The sequence below is a fragment of the Mesoplodon mirus genome (assembly GCF_964341445.2).
Source record: "Mesoplodon mirus genome assembly, chromosome: 1".
NCBI lineage: Eukaryota > Metazoa > Chordata > Mammalia > Artiodactyla > Ziphiidae > Mesoplodon > Mesoplodon mirus.
Genome location: NC_138976.1, coordinates 232,007,348 through 232,030,957, shown reverse-complemented (window position 1 = coordinate 232,030,957; position 23,610 = coordinate 232,007,348).

Genomic DNA, 23,610 nt, shown 5'->3' with positions numbered 1-23,610 from the left:
TCATCTTCAAAACACCACCCCTGTGCTCCCCCGTCATCAAAAGGGTCCTCACCCGTCACCGATGTTTAGGGCCCTGACTGAGGAACGGGGGGTCCCCTGTTGTCTTTGACATCACTTCTCCCCATTCCCTTCCATGTTTTCATGGCTGAACTACACCTGCTGGTTGGGGTACGTCTTATAACTTCGTCTTAGCTCTGCAAATAACTGTCCTTTTCATGCTTGTTACCACTGTGAGGTTCCTGTCTACCTATCCCCTCATGAGGATTCGCAGCCTTTCATGTCCAGAGCATTTTGTCTTTTATTTGAAAGTCACTTTTTCTGGATATGAAACCTTTGGATCACATTTTCTTTCACTGCATTTCTTAAGTATGCTACTTTTCTTGCTGATATAAGCATTTCTGCAGAAAATCTAATTTTAATTTTCCTTGTAAGTCACCCTATCTCTTTGCCTACATGCCCAGAAGACTATTTTCTTCCCTTTAAAATTCGGTAATATTGTTTGAATGTTTTGGTGTTGGTCATTCTGGATCAATACTACATGCGAATTCTTTTCGAATACGCAGCTTCAAATTATTTAAAAAGTTTATTTAGGAAAGTTTTTATTTTAATTATTGTATTTAATGTTTATCTCTGTTCCTTTGTTTTGGTTTTCATCTTCAGGATTGATATTAGGTTGGATATTCTTTGCCTCATTTTAATACTTAACGTTTTTTTCCAAATTATTTGAGACATATTTTATTTATTTTGATTATATTTTTTCAACTTCTGCTCCACTTAAGGAATTAACTGTTCTTTTACTTGTTCTCATGTTCCTTCTAATTTAATCTTTATTTTTGTAATAACCTTTAATTTTATTTCTAATCCTAAGTTCTTTTACTTTAAGTTTTTAAAAAAATCTTTTCCATTTTTTTTTCAGGTTATATATCATTCTCTTGTGTCTTTCAGTTAATTTAATTTTATTTATTTAAAAAAAATTTTTTTTATTAGTCTCTGCTTTACAACAAAGTGAAGCAGTCATACATATACATCTGTTCCCACATCCCCTCCCTCCTGCGTCTCCCTCCCTCCCACCCTCCCCATCCCACCCTTCCAGGCGGCCACAAAGCACCGAGGAGTAGGCTATCATTTTTATATGTTCTGTTGATATGCTTTCTGGAGTAACTTCATGGTCAAAGGACTGATATTCTGTTCCTTATTCTATTTTGTTTTCTTCTTTACAGAAATTTTGCATAGGATTTGAACTCAATTCTGTTCAACATTTTGTTTTTATCTGAGATTTGTATTTGCAGTTTTTGGAGTTCTGATTTAGTTAGAAAGCGTGACAAAGGAGTCAGGTAATCTAACTTCTTAGAGGTTTGTTTCTGCTGTTTAGAGTTAAAAATTGGTGGCTTGTATTCCAAGATGTTCTGATTAGGTCTCTCTCTGCCCCTTGAACCTGCTTTCTTCCTTTGACTCTGTCATCGTCGACTCAGATTTGATTCTGTTCTGAGCAGCTTCCACTGAGTGCAGACTTGGGGTGTGAAACTCCTGGCTGGTCAGTGTCAGGAGTTCCTGTGGGTCCACAACCTCTCCCCGCTAACTCCTTATTCTGGAACGGTGTCAGCTCCTGTCTACACGTTGCCTCGAGGTGGGTATGCTCGTGGATCCATCACAAACCTTCTGGACTCTTGATTCTTCCTCCTGTGCTGATTCAGACACACGCAGGTCTTCTGGGTTTAGTGCTTTGTCCCCACTCGTTTGTATTTGGGCATCTGCGGAGGTAACTGGTCATTTAGTTTTGTTGTCAATATTGTCTGTGGGTTTTTGGCTTTCCTGTTTCACTGCCAGCTGTATTTTTGTGAGGGGATCCGGAAAGATTGAAAAACTACCCTGATGCTATAGTTTTGAAGAATCTAAAATTCTGAAGAATCTAAATTTGGCAAGTTATTTTTAAAAATCATAAATACAAATAAATTACTTGACATTATTTTACCATAATATCGTTAAAGAAAAGCACTCTGGATGGAGAAAAAAAGACTATATCTATAAATTCTGTGTATTTCAATTAAAAAATAGAGGTGCAAATAGCCTCCAGCAGAATTCATTCTCAGTTTCCCAGAATCCCAGCACATGAGAAATATTTTTCTTAATTCAGAATGGTATATTCTAAAGAGAAACTTCAGTTGAAAGTGTTAACTGCTTCAAATTTGTTAAGCAAAAAATGCAACTTTGAAGAAAACTAGAATCAACTTTATTTAAAAATAAATAAATTCTTCAGGAAAAATACAGGATTTTAGAAATAGGTATGTCTAGGAAACTGGTTAAAATATGTGAATCTGTAGCATATAATAATTACGCAGTTGATTACATTTCAATAATACTTTTTTAATGTTCAGAGGCTCGATATAATATTAAAAATTTGGGCTTTAATATAAATAAACCTATACTATTTTTACGTAAAAAAACTATTGTATAGGTCCATCAATGTAATAAAATCTATTTGTTGGTTAATAAACAAACATATCAACTAATTAGATAATTTTGATTATTTTGAATATTCCTTTCATTATGTGATGAATTGGGAGATTGGGATTGACTTATATACACTAATATGTATAAAACATAACTAATAAGAACCTGCTGTATAAAAAAATAAATAAAATTTAAAAAAATGGTTTATTGGTTTGGAAGGTCACTTGTATGATTCTGGCAGTAATAGACATTGCAAAACTAGTAGGGTCAACATATGAGAGCCCTTAATAAGAGGAAGTATAGCTACTAGAACAAGAAATACGGGGGTGTGATCAGAGAGGAATTTACTTGGGGTTGAGATTTTGGCAATTATGTAGTTATTGATAACGACCATGACTTGGGTATAAGCATGAGAATAGGTGGGCTAACCCTGGGAAAGACAATATTTCGAAGGCGAGGGGATAACAAACTGTAAACCTAGGAGGTTGTACTGGTGTTGGTAGGAAGAGGACTAAAAATCAGAGACAGGAGGCACATCTCATCCTTTTGATGCGTGAGAAGGAATAAGAGATTGTGCACAAAGACTGTAGTCTCGTGGCACATATTTCATTGGATATTATTTGTCCTCTCAAAGTGAACACATTTATCACACATAAAGTTATCTAAATTTCTCACATCAACTCTTACTGGACTACATGTGTTTTGGAGGCTGTAACTCACAAAAGACAAAAAGGAACGGTGAGACCACAGGATACACATAACCTTAGATGTTGAAATGCAACAGAAAAACTTCCATCCATGAGGATAAAGTATAAAGAAGCAGGTCCAACTAGATTTAGAAAGCTCTTTCCCTTAATTGGGGTATCTAATACAGGACCTCCAATTTCTTAAGACTCCCTCACAAAAAGTACTCTATATTTGTATCTATTAATCATATTAAACTTTCGTTAAGCATGTTAAGCACATGTGCCAAAACTTTACATTTATTAATTAACACAATAATTCAGTGGAATAATTTGGTCACTGCTTTATAAGAGAACTGAGGTTTACAGTGACTGGGAAATCTGTCCCATGTCATGTCATTAGTAGAAGTTAGAACTTGCATTAAAATTCTCATATATTAGAGAATGAGCTCTTTTCATTATGTCATGTTGCCTACCACTTTACATTTTTGTGCAACTTTAAAAAATTTTAATCCTTCTAATGTCAACATTTCTACGTGTACATGACAAATATTCCCCCAGTTTCCGTCATTGAGATATAAGGACTAATAATATAAACTCAGCATATTACAATATTTGTAATGGCATGAGAAGTAACACTTTCCCTAAAATTTCCAAAATATGAGTTATTCATTAAAGAATTATAAGAGAATATCAACTGATTGATTGTCACAAATATTGATATTTAACATATACATTCATGTGCAAAAAAATATCCTAGGTTTTGTGTGGAAAATTAACTGTAGGATCACAAAGTTCAAAACCTAAATATATGGTAAGCCAGACAGTGGAGACAAGAAAGGGGGCCCAAAAATGTAAATGTGTAAATACAGCAGCGTGTCACTCTTGCAGAATTTATTACATGTGCAAATATGTGTAATGTCAAACGCAGATAAAATATATGTTATATGTAGATTATTCTTCCACATCAATTTTGTAAGCAAGTAGAAAAGTGTATATTGGGCGATGATGCAAACAAACGAACTCATAATGAGTTCAGTCACTTACCCCCAAATGAGACTCACTAACTGAAAACTGTAATAAATACAAGTTTGCAGAAGTGGAATGGGTTGACTTTGGAAATGAGTTAGTTATTACCCTGACATTGACTTCCAAAGTGATTATGTAATGGATAGTCCACATGTAAATATAAAACGTGTAAATGTGACTCCATAAATGTGATTTTCGTATGTCCAATTCTTTTTCCAAGTGATTTGTTTGAATGTTTTGAAGACTTCTTACCCATCCTCTTCCACCAGAATACTAATGCCACAGTGATATCTACTGTAACAGGTACATTTAAATAGCAACTCTTAAGATCAGTCTTGACTCAGAAAATTTTGCACAACGACAGTACTGAGACATGGCAGATGAGAAGAAATTCCTGAACTTGGTGGGCCACGTGGATGGCATCTGACAAAAATCATAGAGAAGTGGATTGGGCAAAGGATAGGAATAAAAATGGGAGTAGGTTATTGTAAAGTCGGATGAGCTTTCTCACAGCCTTTCCTGAATTTCTCATGAGATGGGGCAGCCTACTGCATCTAAAGAAAAAACACTAAAAGTGATGACTGTCTTTGTGTAGCCAGGGCTTAGAAGGTCACGTCTCTTTTATTCTTATTTTGTTGAGACTTTGCATTACGAAGAGGTGTTGGAACTGTCAAATGATTTTTCTGAATCTATTGAGGTGATCCGGTGGGGTTTTCCCCTTTATTTTATTCATATGCTGTATTGCATTAATTGATTTTGAGCTGCTGTTGTTTACCTTGTGTTCCTGGGATAAATCCCTTTTTGTATACTGCTGAATTCAGCCTAGTTGTATTTTGTTTAGGATTTGTGCCTCTTTATTCACGAGGTGTTGGTTTGCTGTTTGCCTGTGACGTTCATGTCTGGCTTCCTTCCTCTGTCCTTCTGGGACTCCCATTACACATACTTTCCTTCTTCTCTCTTTGTGTTCTTCAGACTAGATAATCTCCGTTGATCGGTTTTCGAGTCACTAATTCTTTGTTCTGTCTTCTCAAATCTGCTGTTGAGCACCTCTATGGAATTTTTCGTATTGGTTATTGTATTTTTCAACCCGAGAATTCCTATTTAAACTTTTCATCTTTTCTTTCCCTTTGACGTTCTCTACTGGTTGAAACATTATTCTAATACTTTATTTTGCTTCTTTAGACATTGTTTCCTTAGCTCCTTGGATGTATTTTGTAAACAGCTGAGTTACAGTTCTTATCTAGACCTTCCACAGGGACATTTGTGTTAATGTCTTCTCCTCTGTGTATGAGCTATACTTTCTTTTTTCTTTGCATACCTCATACTTTGGCCTTGAAGACTAGACATTTTGAATAGTTTGTTTTGGCAAGTCTGCAAGATGCTCTCTTTGAGAGTTTTTAAAGTATTTATAAACTTCTCATTTCACAGACGTTCCTCTCTAGAATTTGTTGTTGTTGTTTTTGCGGTACGCGGGCCTCTCACTGTTGTGGCCTCTCCCGTTGTGGAGCACAGGCTCCAGACACGCAGGCTCAGCGGCCATGGCTCACGGGCCCAGCCACTCTGCGGGATGTGGGATCTTCCTGGACCGGGGCACGAACCCATGTCCCCTGCATCAGCAGGCGGACTCTCAACCACTGTGCCACCAGGGAAGCCCTCCTCTCTAGTTTTCAGTTAGTCTGTTGTTTGCCCTAACTGTTTCCTAGGACCTCAGGCAGCGGCAACTAAAACCTCTGGCTGTAAGTGTTTCCAACACATGCAACCACCCCCCTTCCAGCTGGGTGACAGCTTTGGCACCGAGCAAGCTCTGAGTCGGGGGAGTAAAGACGGGCCGTTTGAGCCAGGCTTCTGTGGAGCCACCGGACAGGTCCAAACAAGTACTTACACATCTTTGTAAGTGGGGTCTGTTTGGCTCCTTATGCTACTGCTGGGAATGTGGGCTGGTATTTTCAAAGCCACCATGGAGTTGGGAAACAGAAGATGGGAAGGAGGCAAGTTAAAATGCCACAAATGTCACTGTTCTCACCAAGACTCAGTTGTTTTTGAGTAAGCACAATCTAGGTTGCTGAAAGTCTTTCAGTACTTTCAAATATTGATACTAACGGGCTTTTCCAGTTTTTGTTGCTTTTTTGGAAGGGACAATTTCAGAGTTCCTACTCTGCCATTTGCTGGTGACTCTATGGTTTTTAATTTGTAACTTTTAAATCATAATTTAATCAACTAAGAAATTATTATAACCTGTGCAGCTAATACTTTATCTGAGAGGTCTATAGACTTTTAGAAAAACATATTAAATGTTAATGGTACTGTGTCTAAACAAAAATCTTATAAGGAAGGTCTCCATCGTTTTAAAAAAGATATTTAATTTTCACTTTCCTGGGGATATTTATGTGCAGTATCTTTCAAGGCATAGATATAATCCTATAAGACTTCCAGTCCTGTAAATGTATACCAAAAAATATATTAAAAAATTATTACAGGACTCTTCTTTGCTAGTTCTTTTGTGTTTAATATAACGATTAAATAGGAAGAAGTATCAGCATATTTTAAAAATGACTATTGAATGGAGAATTAATGTTTTTCTGTCTCTTCTGAAGCATAACAGGTAGTTATGCTGTAGACATACGAAAAAGTGGAAGGAAAAAACGACAAGCAGATAGGAACCAGGCATGAAAAATGAAGAGTAATTAGTTTATCACATGTTGAAATTTTATGTTTAAGAAAGAGGAAACATTTAGTTGGCAGAGACTGTGAGATGAACGATTTCCAATTTGATGCTAAAATGAACAAAAGCTCATTTCTCAAGGGTGACTGATGGAAGCGTGGTTGCTTCTAAATGTGAGGATGACTCAAACACTCTTCTTGTAAGAAAGTCATAATTTCCTGGAATTATGATAGTCTCAAGTAACTAGTGAACAGTATTTTAAACAGGAAAAATGGCAAACCATTGCATTAAAAATAACTCCGAAGAGCTAATCCTTTTATTCCCACTGTCAAAAGCGGAAAGAATGAATCAGTTTGAATAGGTCCTATCAAACACCCTGTTTAAATGAATGCAGCAAATAATGTAAATGCTCCATGGCTTTCTTTTTATTATTAAAAAAAAGTCATCTAGATAATAGGCGATTTCATTAAGTCAACTCAACCAGTGTGTGCATTTTTATATCTTAAAAAGAAGACTTTAGAGCATATATTTTTGTAAAATCACCTTTTCCTTGTTTGGAAAAACAACATGTCAATGTGACTTTATACTATTCTGAGTATAGAATAGTCTAAGCTGATTAGATGGTCAAATGTTACCTACATGGTTAACTCAAAACCTTTGAATTTCTCCCTATAAATCACTAAGTATCAGAAAATAAAGGGACTATGAAATTATTTATGCTGTCAGAGTAATATAATACTGAACACACACACACACACACACACACACAAATGAGACATCATTAAGATCCCAATGGGAGCACAATTAGAGAACATTTAAAAGGAATTTATTACTTTCTACAAAATGTGGTTTCTATATTTTCCTAAACAAGTCTTCTTTGAGAAGAATATTAAATAAGTACTTGTACTTAACAGATGCTTATATATAATATAGTGGGAGAAAACTTAAGTTAGAATGAACAGCTGAATGCTGTTTTCCACATAATAGAAAGTATTACAAAACACTGAGGAGAGCTTTTGTTCTGTTAAAATATTGAGCAACGTATATTTTAAACAATCTACTGGTTTGTTCTCTGGGATTGATCTATAACTTACATCATCTTAGTCATTTAAAAGTAAATAAGGCCATTTATGACCCATAAGCAAGATGACAGGCATTAAATTTATTTTTTAAAAATTGCTCGTGTGACATATAATTGGTATTTAATATTAATATCTGTGCCAGGTTTTTAGTCCTAAAAGTTTGTAATGGTGTCTCCTAAAAATGAAAATCCCTCTTTTGGTTAGAAAACAGGAGATTCTGATTTTCACTGAAAGAAGCATGTGGAAAAAGCAATCGAATGCATTAAAGGAAGTGACACAAAGATTAAAGAACAGGACGTATCATACACTCAACAGAAAACTCCAATATTTAAATTTATTAACGACATCCACATACTATTACTTTTGTCTCTATGGTTATATTTTTTGGGTAACTTTTGACTTTTAATTTAAAAATTCTGTGTTCAAACTTTTATATTAGTGATGGATTCCATAAATTTTAATGTTTAATAAAATCATATTGAGAGAAAGTAATTTTGAACACCTTGAATAAATGCAAAGATTTTAAAAATAAAGGTCAAATGTTTTATTATAAATTTTAATGTTATTTTAATCTTCATTTCATTTCCTTATTCAAGTGTCACTTTTAAATTTATTTGATTTCATAAGTACATAGAAATATTTTATATTACAACTTATTACCTCTTCAGTAATGATCAGTAGCAGAAGTGCATCATTATAACAAATATTTTATTTTGAATGTGTAAATGCAACTATTAAATGTGAACCACATAGACTGAAAATCTATCCCTGAATATATAAAAGTTTGAAACCAGGCTTCCCTGGTGGCACAGTGGTTGAGAGTCCGCCTGCCGATGCAGGGGATGCGGGTTCGTGCCCCGGTCCGGGAGGATCTCACGTGCCGCGGAGAGGCTGGGCCCGTGAGCCATGGCCGCTGAGCCTGTGTGTCCAGAGCCTGTGCTCTGCAACGGGAGAGGCCACAACAGTGAGAGGCCCACGTACCGCAAAAAAAAAAAAAAAAAAAAAATGGATCAGAGACTTGAACAGACTCCTCAGCAAAGATGTCTCAATGGCAAAAAGCACCTGAAGAGATGTCATCAGGGATTTATGTGGCTTTTCCGTGGGCAAAAAGCTCTTTAGAAAAGATGAGGATGTTTCTAGCAGCCAAGTCTGAGTCAATGCGGACAGGTCGACAGGGGATGAGTAAACAGGAATGCGGCCCCGCGCAGCAGGGCCTGGGCTACTGCAGCTGCAGGTGAGCAGACGTGCTAAGAGGCACTTCAACAGAGAGAACTTCCAGATCACTTAAGTATCCAAGCCAAATTGCAGTAACATTTTTTACACCTGTGTTACTTTTGTTTTTCAGCCAGGTCTTCAAAGGAACCCAGCTGCACGTGGGTTAAATTGCGTCCGAGGAGGAAGTCAGTGCCTTGGCTGAGGCCGGCGTCCTGCTAAGCGCTCCCAACGGGAGGACGAAACTCCACGACCTCCTGCTTCCCCTGGGCCGTTCACCAGGTTTGCACTACCTCTGTTTTTTTCCGTCATTATTATAATTTGTTTCACTCTGTGAATGTTACTGAATGGTTTTACAGTACTGAGGTGGGCTGGTGTTAAAAATGATCAAATACTCTACGTACGCAGTGATACACAGGCGTTTTCTCAGACGTACATGCCCTGTGAACGTTGATTCGCTTACACGGCACATCATGCTCTGGCCCATTTCCCTCTGTGATGGTCTGAACTCTTAACAAAGCTGCTTCCTAAGTCCTGGGTGATGCCAGGTAGCGGCCTAGTGATGGTGGCTCTGAGATGAGCACAGGGGGTGGTGATTTGAGGTGATGGACCCAGCTGGAGGTTACAATTGAGGCTGTTCAATTCCCGTTTTCTCTATGAAAAAAAATAATTGAATTGATTCTCGTAGAGCTTGTCGGAGAGCTTCAAGTGTCTTTCCTTCTACTGTAAGAGGGGGAGAACCAGTTGTGATGGGCAGCCTTCTCCTCAGGGCAGAACTTGGCTCAATGCCCCATCCGTGGTTCATGCCCAGGACAATCCTGCCTTACGTTCTGATAAAAAATTGTTCCTAGGGCTTCCCTGGTGGCGCAGTGGTTGGGAGTCCGCCTGCCGATGCAGGGGACGCGGGTTTGTGCCCCGGTCCAGGAGGCTCCCACATGCTGCGGAGCGGCTGGGCCCGTGAGCCATGGCTGCTGAGCCTGCGTGTCCGGAGCCCGTGCTCCACAACGGGAGAGGCTACAACAGTGAGAGGCCCGCGTACCGCAAAAAAAAAAAAAAAAGAAAAAGAAAAAAAATTGTTCCTAAATCAAACTTTGAATTGATGCCCCAGCTCTGAGGTTTGCTGACTGTGTAACCTGGGAAGTCACGTGATGCGTGTAGACCTGAGCTTCCCTTCGTTTAAAATCAAGGTGGTTAATAGAGGCGAAGGTCAGGTTAGCAATTGACGGGGACGGGGGCAGGGGGAGGGGGATTGAAAGTGTCTGGTCAGTGGGTATGGGGTACTTTGGCGGGGGTGATGGTGATGAAAATGATCTGGGGCTAGAGAGTGGTGCTGGTTGTCCAACACTGTGAAGGTACTAAAAGCTAGTCAGCTGTGCACTTTAACATTGTTAAAGTGGTGAATGTTATATTATGTGAATTGTATCTCAAAAAATATAAGGTGGCTGTACTGCATGATATTCAAGATTCTTGAAAAAATCTTCTCCCTGCACTTTGGCACACGAAGACCTTTGTCCTCAGTAACATCTGATGCTTTAGCACACAGGACAGGAGTCCCTGCGTCTGGCTGAAGTCTACCATGGTTTTATAAATTTTGGCTGCCAAATTTGGGGCATTGGCTTGAATTTGGTTTAGATTTACTGACACGCCTTTCAGGAACTGGATTCAGTCCCAAGGGGATCGAAACAATCCTTCCTGCTCCCGGGACTCTGACCGGCTCTTCATCCTGCCCGTGGAGCCTGAGGGGCAGGACAGCAGCCCGCAGACTCAGGAAGCCGAGGGTCTACATAGTGGCCTCCCGGTCAGAGAGTGGGGACGCCTTAGTGGGTAAAATTAAGTAAAGTGAGTAGTCATAGCTGCCTGTTTATTCTTTCTTTGCTCAAGCTTACTTCGTGTTTATTTTTCAAAACTTCAGTGACTATATCAGTATACTTTGTTTCTCCTGCATAGTCCTTCTTCGCACACTTACTTAGGAAAGGCACAAGTGTATCGCTGTGTTAGCTCACTTTCCAGAACCCAGCTCTCCTGAGGCCAGTGCTACGCCTTCCAACTAATATTGGCCATTTTCTCTATGTCCAAACTGGGCCCAGGGGACCAAGCAAATTAGTATATATGCTAATGCATATTTGAAATGCAAAGTTTTTATTTATATATAAAGGTTATTATATATACATCCATATGTACACACACGTAAGTTTACGATTGTTTGTATTTGAAGAATATTTTCTATGGTTTGCCATCATGGCTTCTAAATAGCGTTATCTTTTCAGACATCAGTGAGCGCCCTGCACGTAATATACAGGCAGGAAGTGCGTTTTGAAAGACTGGCTGAAAGAAGATCCTTGAGTTGCTTCAATCAAGTTTAAACCAAAAGAAATGTTGTAGTTTCTGTGAGAGCCCCTGTGTGTGAGTCTGTGTGTGTGTGTGTGTGTGTGTGTGTGTGTGTGTGTGTGTGTGGACACTCAGTTGAGTAATTATGGATGTACCTTGTGGAGACAACCCGCTGGACTCGCGTGGTCCCCCGTGTTCCGTATCTTTCCTGTTTTGTTTCCGTAAAGGTCTCTTTATACTCTCACCAGCTGGGTCCCTCCTCTGACATGAGGAGCCTCACTTTCTTTTCAAGCAGTTTCTCCCATCGCTGTTGCTGCATTTTGTCAGCTTTATGCCACAGCTGCCATTGCAAATAATGAGAGGAGTGTGGAGCACAGGAGGGTTGAGAGTGTTCTTCTTCTCGGGCTGTGCACGGTTCTTTGATAGAATCACAGTGAGTTAGTTAAGGTGTAATCAACAGGCTTTAATATGAATGCTTTATTATTTAATGTTGATTTCTAGAAGTTGTAATAGTCGATGGCCTGTCTTTAAAAATCAGTGAAGAGTAAGAAGGGTATAAATACTCCTTTCGGTCTTCTCTCATTGTGTGTGAGTCGAGGTTTTATTTTTCCTTTTAGAACACCAAATAGTCTTCAGTTTAACATACAACATACTGCATTTTAATGAAAACTTGAGAAATGCTGCATATTTGTAGAAAGACTTACCTTGCTTTTTCTCTGTGCCATGTGTATGATTGGCTTTATTTTCATTTCTAACAGCAAGCAGACCTACACCTGACTGGGAGTAATCTGATGGAAAGGGGTTTATGCCACCAGTTACTAAACCAAAGCCCTTTTCCCCCCCCAAAGTTTTGTTCTTTTTTTTTTTTTTTTACTTTTTCCCCACAAATATTAATAACGATAAGTCTCATTTCTATCTGGCTCTTATTTAATCATAACTTAAGATTCGATCTGTCCCTTAAGTTCTCACAAGATGGATGCCCTGTAGGGAAAGGCTGTAAAGCAACAAGCCCCAGGTTCCCATCCAGACTCAGTTATATAATTGGAACAGTGACTTTGGTTCAATCACTTAATTTTCAGAAAACTCAATATTCTCACCTGTGGTATAATTAAAAATGACACCCACCTCAAAATTTTTTTCAGGTTTATATTGCATAATGTCTATAATATCCTTTTATGTGTCATAAACTGGATCCAATTCAAGCTGACTATTCATCCTAACCACTGAGAAGGGCATTGCACCAAGATCCACATCTGAAAGATCAGGGCAAACAGTATCAGGGGAAGGCCTAACACAGCATTGGCTGGTGTAACACTGCCTCTTCTGTAACCTTAGACCATTTAAGGCTTTAAAAAATGTTTTTTAAAAATTTTATTGAAGTATAGTTGATTTATAATGTTGTGTTAATTTCTGCTGTACAACATACGTCTTAATATCTTTATCTGTAAATAGAGAGAAGATAAAATTCAACTTGCAGGGCTATCGTTAGGATTAAATGAGGTAAATCCTAGCACAGTTTGGCATATGCTAAGTGGTCAGTACAGTTGAGCGATTCCTTTCCTGGTTCCTGAGCTGTGGATGTCCAGGCTCTGCTCTCTGCCAGTCTCCAGACGAAGGCACACTGCCACTCCAGGGATCTGGTTGTGACCACAAAACCAGTGTGTGCTGTGTTTACAGATGCTCTTCTGTTCACCAAGACCAGATTTTCTGGTCGGTATAAACCACTAGCGAAAGGAAGCAGCCGGCGTGTTGAGGCCATCCAAGTGATGGGACATACTAGAAACACATCTAAATCTCAAAAGCTGGTGATAATTGCCTGTGAATGCTCAAAGTGGTCTACATTATTCCATCATTCTAAGGGGAATCTGGTCATATTCTCCTCAGTTGCTTTAACTAGGCGGACAGCACTGTCCAAGAGCTTGTTTAAGACTTCAGTGCTATAATAACTTGGTACTTAAGGACTCAGAAATATCCAAGTATATTTTTAATTAGCATACCAGTGTTAAATGTTCATTAAGTGCTCTAAAACAGTTATTAAGTATTTAAAATTTTTTCTGAAATATGTATGTTTGAGTTGAAAAGTATTTGATAATGAAAAAGAAAATACCAACACCCTTCTATCCAACTGCCCATGATATATCAATGATGTAGCAAAAATGATTACACCTCCATGGCTTAAAGGGAACAAAGATTTTAGTTTCTTACTCAGTTGGAATTTTCTAAGGGTATTCTACAATTCTTAATGTGGCAAAATAATAATGAAAAAGCAGGACCTTACTATCTCTATTTTGTATTTACGGAATTGTAGGCTTTTATTCAGAATCCAAAGGTACTTTGGAGGATTAAGATCTGTTTGCTTTTGGTGAGCTAACTTAAAGTGGTGATAAAAATCAGTTATCATGCAAATGGTTTTTTGCTGTTTAAAAATATCATTTTTCTATTTTTGTAAAAGTTTAATTATAAACTATAAATCTATGGAAAAGCTGACTTTATTAACTCTGAGAAATGCCAACTAGAAAATTATAGTCTCAGCATTCAGAAGAACTAAGCTATCACTTAGCCATGTATTGTGAGAGTAAAGTTAGTCCCTCTTCATCTGCATGTTGTCTATATTAGGACTGATTAAAGCATCTTTGTAAATCTTTCACCTAATTTAGAGTCAATTAAAAAATTACAACTTTCTGATTAATTTCCATTTGTTTTAAAAATATCATTTTGATCCAGTTGAAATTGTGGAATTAGCTTAATTGACAAATTAATATTTTTATCATACTGTATTATTAATTTGAAGATACATATCCTTAATTAAACCAATCACGTATGAGTAAATAAGTATTAAGGCTGAAACACTGTATATTTATTTATTTTTAACATTTTTATTGATTTGCTTTACAATGGTGTGTTAGTTTCTGCTTTATAACAAAGAGAATCAGTTATACATACACATATATCCCCATATCTCTTCCCTCGTGTGCCTCCCTCCCTCCCACCCTCCCTATCCCACTCTTCTAGCTGGTCACAAAATACCAAGCTGATCTCCCTGTGCTATGCGACTGCTTCCCACTAGCCATCTATTTTACATTTGGTCGTGTGTATATGTCCATATATACACTACCACTCTCTCACTTTGTCCCAGCTTACCCGTCCCCCTCCCTGTGTCCTCAAGTCCATTCTCTAGTAGGTCTGCGTCTTTATTCCCATCTTGCCCCTAGGTTCTTCATGACCTTTTTTTTTTTTTTTGATTCCATATATATGTGTTAGCATATGGTATTTATTTTTCTCTTTCTGACTTACTTCACTCTGTATGACAGACTCTAGGTCCATCCACCTCGCTACAAATAACTCAATTTCGTTTCATTTTATGGCTGAGTAATATTCCATTCTATATATGTGCCACATCTTCTTTACCCATTCATCCGATGATGGACACTTAGGTTGTTTCCATCTCCGGGCTATTGTAAATAGGGCTGCTATGAACATTTTGGTACATGTCTCTTTTTGAATTATGGTTTTCTCAGGGCACATGCCCAGTAGTGGGATTGCTGGGTCGTATAGTAGTTCTAGTTTTAGTTTTTTAAGGAACCTCCATACTGTTCTCCATAGTGGCTGTATCAATTTACATTCCCACCAAGAGTGCAAGAGGGTTCCCTTTTCTCCACACCCTCTCCAGCATTTATTGTTTGTAGATTTCTTGATGATGGCCATTCTGACTGGTGTGAGATGATATCTCATTGTAGTTTTGATTTGCATTTCTCTAATGATTAATGATGTTGAGCATTCTTTCATGTGTTTGTTGGCAATCTGTATATCTTCTTTGGAGAAATGCCTATTTAAGTCTTCTGCCCATTTTTGGATTGGGTTGTTTGTTTTTTTGCTATTGAGCTGCCTGAGCTGCTTGTAAATTTTGGAGATTAATCCTTTGTCAGTTGCTTCATTTGCAAATATTTTCTCCCATTCTGAGGGTTGTCTTTTGGTCTTGTTTATGGTTTCCTTTGCTGTGCAAAAGCTTTTGAGTTTCATTGGGTCCCATTTGTTCATTTTTGTTTTTATTTCCATTTCTCTAGGAAGTGGGTCCAAAAGGATCTTGCTGTGATTTATGTCATAGAGTGTTCTGCCTATGTTTTCCTCTAAGAGTTTTATAGTGTCTGATCTTACATTTAGGTCTTTTTTTTTTTTTTTTTTCTTCTTTTTGCGGTATGCGGGCCTCTCACTGCTGTGGCCTCCCCCGTTGCGGAGCACAGGCTCCGGACGCGCAGGCCCAGCGGCCATGGCTCACGGGCCCAGCCGCTCCGCGGCATATGGGATCCTCCCAGACCGGGGCACGAACCCGTATCCCCTGCATCGGCAGGCGGACTCTCAACCACTGCGCCACCAGGGAGGCCCTACATTTAGGTCTTTAATCCATTTTGAGTTTATTTTTGTGAATGGTGTTTGGGAGTGTTGTAATTTCATTCTTTTACATGTAGCTGTCCAGTTTTCCCAGCACCACTTATTGAAGAGGCTGTCTTTTCTCCATTGTATATTCTTGCCTCCTTTATCAAAGATAAGGTGACGATATGTGCATGGGTTTATCTCTGGGCTTTCTATCCTGTTCCATTGATCTATATTTCTGTTTTGTACTAGTACCATACTGTCTTGATTACTGTAGCTTTGTAGTATAGTCTGAAGTCTGGGATCCTGATACCTCCAGCTCCATTTTTCTTTCTCAAGATTGCTTTGGCTCTTCGGGGTCTTTTGTGTTTCCATACAGATTGTGAAATTTTTTGTTCTAGTTCTGTGAAAAATGCCAGTGGTAGTTTGGTAGGGATTGCATTGAATCTATAGATTGCTTTGTGTCGTATAGTCATTTTCACAGTGTTGATTCTTCCAGTCTAAGCACATGGTATATCTCTCCATCTATTTGTATCGTCTTTAATTTCTTTCATCAGTGTCTTATAATTTTCTGCATACAGGTCTTTTGTCTCTTTAGGTAGGTTTATTCCTAGGTATTTTATTCTTTTTGTTGCAATAGTAAATGGGAGTGTTTTCTTAATTTCACTTTCAGATTTTTCATTGTTAGTGTATAGGAATGCAAGAGATTTCTGTGCATTAATTTTGTATCCTGCTACTTTACCAAATTCATTGATTAGCTCTAGTATTTTTCTGGTAGCGTCTAGGATTCTCTATGTGTAGTATCATGTCATCTGCAAATAGTGACAGCTTTACTTCTTCTTTTCCAATTTGGATTCCCTTTATTTCTTTTTCTTCTCTGATTGCTGTGGCTAAAACTTCCAGAACTATGTTGAATAATAGTGGTGAGAGTGGGCAACCTTGTCTTGTTCCTGATCTTAGTGGAAATGGTTTCAGTTTTTCACCATTGAGGACGATGTTGGCTGTGGTTTGTCATATATGGCCTCTATTATGTTGAGGAAAGTTCCCTCTGTGCCCCCTTTCTGGAGGGTTTTTATCATAAATGGGTGTTGAATTTTGTTGAAAGCTTTCTCTGCATCTATTGAGATGATCATATGGTTTTTCTCCTTCAATTTGTTAATATGGTGTATCACATTGATTTATTTGCATATATTAAAGAACCCTTGCATTCCTGGAGTAAACCCCCCTTGATCATGGTGTATGATCCTTTTAATGTGCTGTTGGATTTTGTTTGCTAGTATTTTGTTGAGGATTTTTGCATCTATATTCATAGTGATATTGGTCTGGATTTTTTGTGTGACATCTTTGTCTGGTTTTGGTATCAGGGTGATGGTGGCCTCATAGAATTGTATATTTATTTTTTGTCAGAGATGCAGTCTGCAGTATGTTAGCTTATTTGACATATGCATTATAATTAAGTATAATACTGTAGGAAGAATATTACTATCTCAATAGTCATATTTATAATTACTATTTTTCATTTTAGTGAAATATATTTGATTTATGAGATTGTGTTTAATTTCTGCTGTACAGCAAAGTGACTCAGTTATACATATTCTTTTTCATGTTCTTTTTCTTTATGGTTTTTCACAGGATATTGAATATAGTTCCCTGTGCTATACAGTAGGACCTTGTTGTTTACCCATTCCATATATAAAAGCTTACATCTGCTGACCCTAAGCTCCCAGTCCATCCCTCCCTCTACCCTTGGCAACCACAAATCTGTTCTTCATGTCTGTGAATCTGTTTCTGTTTTGTAGATATGTTGATTTGTGTTTTATTTTAGATTCCACATATAAGTGATATCATATGATATTTGTCTTTATGTTTCTGACTTACTTCACTTAGTATGATAATCTCTAGTTTCATCCATGTTGCTGCAAATGGCATTATTTGATTCTTTTTTATGGCTGAGTAATATTCCATTGTATATATGTGCCATATCTTTTTTATCCATTCCTCTGTCAATGGACATTCAATACTGGTCACATTTTGCCTTGGCTTCTGAGATGCCTGAGGATTTGACACTTGGTCAGATTTCTTACAAAACTAACTCAAGGAATCTATAGGAATATTCTACATATTCTTTTGTGTGTGTGTGTGTGGTATGCGGGCCTCTCACTGTTGTGGCCTCTCCCGTTGCGGAGCACAGACTCCGGATGCACAGGCTCAGCGGCCATGGCTCATGGGCCCAGCCGCTCCGCAGCATGTGGGATCTTCCCAGACCAGGGCACGAACCCATGTCCCCTGCATCAGCAGGCGGACTCTCAACAACTGCACCACCAGGGAAGCCCTCTAGGTATTTTTTAATTTCCTGTTTGATTACTTCATTGATCTCTTGGTTATTTAGAAGTGTGTTGTTTAGCCTCCATGTGTTTGTATTCTTTACAGATTTTTTTCCTGTAATTGATATCTAGTCTCATCGTGTTTTGGTCCAAGAAGATACTTGATATGATTTCAGTTTTCTTAAATTTACCACGGCTTGATTTGTGACCCAATATATGATCTATCCTGCAGAATGTTCCATGAGCACTTGAGAAAAAAATGTATTGTTGTTTTTGCATGGAAGATCCTATAAATATCAATTAAGTCCATCTTGTTTAATGTGTCATTTAAAGCTTGTGTTTCCTTATTTATTTTCATTTTGGATGATCTGTCCTTTGGTGAAAGGTGTGTTAAAATCCACTACTATTATTGTGTCATTTTCCCCTTTTATGGCTGTCAGCATTTGCCTTGTGTATTGAGGTGCTCCTATGTTGGGTGCATAAATATTTACAATTGTTATATCTTCTTCTTGGATTGATCCCTTAATCATTATGTAGTGTCCTTCTTTGTCTCTTGTAATAGTCTTTGTTTTAAAGTCTATTTTGTTTGATATGAGAATTGCTACTCCAGCTTTCTTCTGATTTCCATTTGCATGGAATATCTTTTTCCATCCCCTTACTTTCAGTTTGTATGTGCCTAGGTCTGAAGTGCGTTTCTTGTAGACAGCTTATATACGGGTCTTGTTTTTGCATCCATTCAGCCAGTCTGTGTCTTTTGTTTGGAGCATTTAATCCATTTACATTTAAGGTTTTTATCGATATGTATGTTCTTGTTACCATTTTCTTAATTGTTTTGGGTTTGTTATTGTAGGTCTTTTCCTTCTCTTGTGTTTCCTGCCTAGAGAAGTTCCTTTAGCATTTGTTGTAAAGCTGGTTTGGTGGTGCTGAATTCTCTTAGCTTTTGCTTGTCTGTAAAGGTTTTAATTTCTCCTTCAAAAATGAATGAGATCCTTGTTGGTTAGAGTAATCTTGGCTGTAGATTGTTCCCTTTCATCACTTTAAATATGTCCTGCCACTCCCTTCTGGCTTGCAGAGTTTCTGCTGACAGATCAGCTGTTAACCTTATGGGGATTCCCTTGTATGATATTTGTTGTTTTTCCCTTGCTGCTTTTAATATTTTTTGTTGTATTTAACTTTTGATATTTGATTAATATGTGTCTTGGTGTGTTTCTCCTTGGATTTATCCTGTATGGGACTCTCTGTTCTTCCTGGACTTGATTAGCTATTTCCTTTCCCATGTTAGGGAAGTTTTCAACTATAATCTCTTCAAATATTTTCTCAGTCCCTTTCTTTTTCTCTTCTTCTTCTGGAACCCCTATAATTCGAATGTTGGTGCATTTAATGTTGTCCCAGAGGTCTCTGAGACTGTCCTCAGTTCTTTTCATTCTTTTTTCTCTATTCTGCTCTGCAGTAGTTATTTCCACTATTTTATCTTCCAGGTCACTTATCCGTTCTTCTGCCTCAGTTATTCTGCTGTTGATTCCTTCTAGAGTTTTTACTTTCATTTGTTGTGTTTTTCATCATTGTTTGTTTGCTCTTTAGTTCTTCTAGGTCCATGTTAAATGTTTCTTGTGTTTTCTCCATTGTATTTCCAAGATTTTGGATCACCTTTACTATCATTACTGTGAATTCTTTTTCATGTAGACTGCCTATTTCCTCTTCATTTGTTTGGCCTGGTGTGTTTTTACTTTGCTCCTTCAACTGCTGCATATTCCTCTGTCTTCTAATTTTGCTCCTAAGGCTGCACCGAGAAATTTCACTTTCTCTTCTTTGTTCTCACAGCTCCTGCGGTTCAGCTGTGGTTTTGGGCATCTCTGCATGTAGGTCACCTGAGGGCATCTGTTCCTGCCCAGACAGGACGGGGTTAAGGGAAAGGCTGATTAGGGGGCTCTGGCTCACTCAGGCCGGTGGGTGGGAGGGGTACGGAGTGCAGGGCGAGCCTGTGGTGGGAGAGACCAGTGCGACGTTTCACCAGCCTGAAGTGCACCGTGTGTTCTCCCAGGGAAGTTGTCCCTGGATCATGGGATACAGGCAGTGGTGGGCTGCACAGGCTCCCGGGAGGGGAGGTGTGGATAGTGACCTGTGCTTGCACACAGGTTTCTTGGTGGCTGCAGCAGCAGCCTTAGCATGTCATGTCCATCTTTGGGGTCCGTGCTGATAGCCATGGCTGGCACCTGTCTCTGGAGCTTGTTTAGGTGGTGCTGTGAACCCCTCTCCTCGTGCACCCCGAAACAATGGTCTCTTGCCTCTTAGGCAGGTCCAGACTTTTTCCCAGACTCCCTTCTGGCCATCTGTGGCACACTAGCACTCTTCAGGCTGTGTTCACGCAGCCAACCCCAGTCCTCTCCGTGGCATCTGACCTCCGAAGCCTGAGCCTCAGCTCCCAGCCCCCATCCGCCCTGGCGGGTGAGCAGACAAGCCTCTTGGGCTGGTGAGTGCCGGTCGGCACTGATCCTCTGTGCCGGAATCTCTCCGCTTTGCCCTCCGTACCCCTGTGGCTGCGCTCTCCTCTGAGGCTCTGAAGCTTCCCCCTCCGCCACCCCCGTCTCCGCCAGTGAAGGGGCTCCTAGTGTGTGGAAACCTTTCCTCCGTCACGGCTCCCTCCCACTGGTGCAGGTCCCATCCTATTCTTTTGTCTCTGTTTTTTCTTTTTCCTTTTCCCCTACCCAGGTACGTGGGGAGTTTCTTGCCTTTTGGGAGGTCTGAGGTCTTCTGCCAGCGTTCAGTAGGTGTTCTGTAGGAGTTGTTCCACGAGTAGGTGAATTTCTGATGTATTTGTGGGGAGGAAGGTGATCTCTGTGTCTTACCCCTCCGCCATCTTGAAGGTCCATCTTTCCTCCGATTTTGATTGTTTTCCAAATTGAGTGGCATTTCTTGAGCCAAAAATATAAATACTGTATACACAATGAGGAGTAAGAACAGAAAATGTATAGCCTCTCTAATAATCCCTTCTTTCTCAAAAAATACAATACAAATAACCTTAGAAGAACTGAATAAAAATATCTTAACTTTTAAACAGGGTAATTTAACTATGGCATTTTAGGTAAGTTAGCACATGTCAAATGTATTTTTGTACTGCTGATATTATAGGTTGATACAGGTTCATAAAATGTTATGATGAAAGTTATTTAAATCACAAAATGTCACTAACAGCTTTTAGTCCATGAAAGAACAGCTCATCAACATATAATATGCCAAAACTGAGAAATACAACAACCTGATATAGGGAAATTACTGATAATTTTCCTGATAATAATACAGTTATGGTACACTGCCAAGTTAATGAATTATTTTACTGTTGCTATGGTTACTCAATTATTCCACTCTGATACACCTAGTTACACACAAGTGAAAGTAGAAAAACCCTTGAAAAGCTGCTGTGTAGGTTTTCATATTTTCATGGCAAATTGGTGAAAAAAAAATGTTCAGTGATGTTTAAATACTAAACTTAAGAAAAAATTGTGCATATTAGTATTCAAACACAATAGGAACTATTAGTTTCATGAGTTAGAATTAAAGAAGAGAACACTACTTTTCTGAGGTACATTTAAAAATAATATATATAGTGATATCATATATGTATAATTCTGGCTCTACTGTTTAAAATACTCCAACAAAATTATTATAAATTATTAATAATAATAACAATTTTGTTGGAGTAGTTTTAAAGGGTATAGCTGGAATTTTTAATATATTTAATATAAAATAGATAAATATAAAACTTTACATATATAAATTTTGAATGCATCTGAAAAAGAATTCTGTATGTATAACTTGATTTGTAAGGTAAACACATTTCTGATTCCAGTTATTTGTTGTGAAATGCCAATTTTTTTCTCTCATGTTTGGAAAAGTGAGAAGAGGTATCTTTCAAACAAATTCAAGGCATAGCTTTGATCTTTGTTTTTTGTGATGCCAAGTTGAGGGGAAAATAGTCAAAAAATGCAAAAATATTCTGCTTAATTTTTTCCCCCAAAGAAGAATAATAAATGACTTGTTCATGAAAACTCCTCTTAGTTTCATTTGAAAACTTTAACAATCACCTTTTGGTTTTATATTAATGAGATTGAAAATGGTTTTCCATTTTGACAATTTTTTCTGAATTTTTGTTGCATTGGCAGATTAATGGATGTAATGGTCTTCATTTGTGTGGATTTTTGATACATTTTGTGTTTGACTCCAGTTTAATGATCATGCAGTAAAAGGTGACAGTAATGATTTAAATTCCTATGTATTTATGAATTTTCATGATTGTATTTTTTTTTTTTTTTTTTTTTTGCGGTACGCGGGCCTCTCACCGTTGTGGCCTCTCCCGTTGCGGAGCACAGGGTCCAGACGCGCAGGCTCAGCGGCCATGGCTCATGGGCCCAGCCGCTCCGTGGCATGTGGAATCCTCCCGGAACGGTGCACGAACCTGTGTCCCCTGCATCGGCAGGCGGACTCTCAACCACTGCGCCACCAGGGAAGCCCCATGATTGTATTTTTTTAAAGTATTTAAGATTCTACCAAATTTACATACAAGACAGTTGATTGTGTTGCTTGGAAATGTGAGCTCTGAGGCAGTCTCTCTGACTCCAGTTAATAACTGGGACAGTTTTTGTCATATGTTCTCTGTGCCTCAGTTTTCTAATCTGTACAGTGAAGATAATAGTGCCAGAAAAAGCACTCAGAGGAAACTCTGGCATTTAATATGCACCCAGTAAATATAATTAGTTTATTAAAAATGATAAAAATAAAACAATCTATTTACATTTATTTTTGTATTTCTTTCATTTTTATTGGAGTGTAGTTGATATACAATGTTCTGTTAGTTTCTGCTGTACAGCAAAATGAATCAGTTATACACATACCTATATTCACTCTTTAGATTATTTTTCCATACAGGTCATAACAGAGTATTGAGTAGAGTTCCCTGTGCTATACAGTGAGTTGTTATTAGTTATCTATTTTACATATAGTAGCATGTATATGTCAATCCCAATCTCCTATTTATTCCTCCCTCCTCTTTTAGCCCTTGTAACCATAAGATTGTTTTCTACATCTGTGCCTCTGTTTCTGTTTTGTAAATAAGTTCATTTGTAACTTTTTTTTAGATTTCACAAGTAAGTGATATATGATATTTGGCTTTCTCTGTCTGACTTACTTCACTCAATATTGACAATCTCTAGGTTCATCCATGTTGCTGCAAATGACATTATTTCATTCTTTTTTAAGGCTGAGTCCTACTCCATTGTATATATGTACCACACCTTCTTTATCCATTCTTCTGTCCATGGACACAGTTTGCTTCTATATCCTGGCTATTGTAACTAGTGCTTCAGTAACGTGGGGGTACATGTGTCTTTTCAAATTATGGTTTTCTCTGGCTATATGACCAGGAGTGAAATTTCTGAATCATATGGTAGTTCTATATCTAGTTTTTAAAGGAA